Source organism: Borostomias antarcticus (genome assembly GCF_949987555.1).
Source record: "Borostomias antarcticus genome assembly, chromosome: 16".
Classification (NCBI taxonomy): Eukaryota; Metazoa; Chordata; class Actinopteri; order Stomiiformes; family Stomiidae; genus Borostomias; species Borostomias antarcticus.
Window position 1 is genome coordinate 22,882,041 of NC_140249.1, and position 3,186 is coordinate 22,885,226.

Here is a 3,186-nt window from a genome sequence, read left to right on the forward strand (position 1 = left end):
CAGTTGCCCGGGGCCGGCCCAGTCTCGGGCGGGGCCCCTGCGGTTGTCCGAAGCCGGGACGTGAAAGCGAGCAGCGCCGGCTCTTTGGACCGCCTGGCTCCTGACTGTTGTTCTTGGCTGTTCTTCCGCTTTCTCCGGTCGCCGGGTCCGAACGGCAACGCCGACAGCCACAAGCATATGGCCGAGGGAAATCTCAAAGGGCAAAGGTCACGGAAGGTCAAACTAGCCCCCTGACCCCTTCTGTGATTCGCCTCCCAAGGGGAGCTGGAGCACGGCCCGGATCTAGCATAGGTTCAAAGGTCACCTGCTGTATCTGACCCTCTTGTGAGGGGTTACTTGGGAAAACAGTTTGTTTTTGAGCAGAGAAAGGACCCGCGTCTCCATCTATGAAAGGGGTGTCAAGCACTTCTACCACTGCCCATCATTTGATCCCCGATGATCCAGCGATTATCCTGCTCCCGTTAAGTAAGCTGTATGTAGGGAGACCTCACATGGGAATTTGAACTATTCTAGAACATTCGTTGAGTGACTGGAGGAACAAGGGAGTTTCAGCAACTGCCCGGAGCCCAACTGTTGGCCGAGGCTATTTAGGTACAACTCCTAATGGCGTGCCTTCATCAGCTGCTGCTGACACAGTTTGAACCCCTCCTACACACACACACACACACACGCACACACACACACACACACACACACACACACACACACACACACACACACACACACACACACACACACACAGACAAACACACACGAATGCTCCTACAGACATAAGGAGACAAACACACACAATGACATATATATATTGTACATTCACACCCATCCACACACTCACACATACACACATACACACACTCACACATACACACATACACACACTCACACATACACACACATACACAAACTCACATGCATGTCAGACACACCTGTTCAGTCGTATCTGCTTTCAGATGGCGTTGATGGAACTCCACGGGGCCGACAGACAGGTGGCCCTACAGGCTCCCCCACAAGGGCAGGCGTGGCCCCTCGGGCTGCTGTCTGGTGGTCACACACACACACACACACACACACACACACACACACACACACACACACACACACACACACAGACAAACACTGAGACAAACACACACACACACACACACAAACACTGAGACAAACACACACACACACATACACACACACATACACACACAGACAAACACTGAGACAAACACACACACACACACACACACACGCTGCAAAGGTCATCTCTGCTCTTGGGCCAGCCCGAAGCCCGTACATTGGGGGTGGATCTCCCCAAGGCGTGTTATGGCTGGACGATCAAAGACCCTATCAAACAGATATGAGAGAGATACTAGACTGCAGAGGAGAGACTTCACGAACATCAACCCAGAGATACCATCTCTCAGACGCTGAGATGTGAACTATCATGAATTATCATCAGCAGGGTTATGGAATCATGGAATCCACATTTCAACCGTTCAAATGCTCAGTGTTCCGCTTCATTTAGCATTTTTACTGGTTCCTCAGATCCCATTAGGTTGTTCTCCTGTGTTTGTAGATCAAACCTTCGTTTGAAGTGGGGAGTCTCTCTCTCTCTCTCTGTCTCTCTCTCTGTCTCTCTCTCTCTCTCTCTCTCTGTCTCTCTCTCTCTGTGTCTCTCTGTCTCGTCTTCAGATGAAAGTGGAGCAGTCAGGGGTCTCGCTGGCACATACAGCAGCCTCTGTAGACAGCAGCAGAAGCCATGGGGGTCTCTCTCTCTCTCTCTCTCTCTCTCTCTCTCTCTCTCTCTCATCCTCTCTCTCTCTCTCTCTCCCTCTCTCTCTCTCTCTCTCTCACCCCCCTCTCTCTCTCTCACCCTCTCTCTCTCTCACCCCCCCTCTCTCTCTCTCACCCTCTCTCTCTCTCATCCTCTCTCTCTCTCTCTCTCTCTCTCTCTCTCACCCTCTCTCTCTCTCATCCTCTCTCTCTCTCTCTCTCATCCTCTCTCTCTCTCTCTCTCTCTCTCTCACCCTCTCTCTCTCTCATCCTCTCTCTCTCTCTCATCCTCTCTCTCTCTCTCACCCCCCCTTTCTCTCTCTCACCCTCTCTCTCCTTCTCTCTCACCCCCTCTCTCTCTCCCTCACCCCCCCCTTTCTCTCTCACCCCTCTCCCTCACCCTCTCTCTCTCACCCTCTCTCTCTCTCATCCTCTCTCTCTCTCATCCTCTCTCTCTCTCACCCCTCTCTCCCTCACCCCCCCCTCTCTCTCTCTCTCACCCCTCTCTCCCTCACCCCCCTCATCTCTCTCACCCTCTCTCTCCTCACCCCCCTCTCTCTCCCCCCCCCTCTCTCTCTCACCCCTCTCTCCTCACCCCCCCCCTCTCTCTCTCTCTCCCTCCCTCTCTCTCTCTCTCTCTCACCTCCCTCTCTCCCTCACCCCCCTCTCTCTCTCTCTCTCTCTCTCTCTCTCTCTCTCTCTCTCCCTCCCTCTCTCTCTCTCTCCCTCCCTCTCTCTCTCTCTCTCTCCCTCCCTCTCTCTCCTGCCACTGATATAAACCAGGGGAGTACAAAGGGAGCAGCACACTCCAGCCCCAGAGCCTATAGTGTTAGTCTCTCTATAGTCTCTCTATAGGCTCTCTATAGTCTCTCTATAGTCTCTCTATAGGCTCTCTATAGTCTCTCTATAGGCTCTCTATAGTCTCTCTATAGTCTCTCTATAGTCTCTCTATAGGGTCTCTATAGGCTCTCTATAGGGTCTCTATAGGCTCTCTATAGGCTCTCTATAGTCTCTCTATAGGCTCTCTATAGGGTCTCTATAGTCTCTCTATAGTCTCTCTATAGGCTCTCTATAGGCTCTCTATAGGCTCTCTATAGTCTCTCTATAGGCTCTCTATAGGGTCTCTATAGTCTCTCTATAGGCTCTCTATAGTCTCTCTATAGGGTCTCTATAGGCTCTCTATAGTCTCTCTATAGGCTCTCTATAGTCTCTCTATAGGGTCTCTATAGGGTCTCTATAGTCTCTCTATAGTCTCTCTATAGGGTCCTCTATAGTCTCTCTATAGGGTCTCTATAGTCTCTCTATAGTCTCTCTATAGGGTCTCTATAGTCTCTCTATAGGGTCTCTATAGTCTCTCTATAGTCTCTCTATAGGGTCTCTATAGGTCTCTATAGTCTCTCTATAGTCTCTCTATAGTCTCTCTAA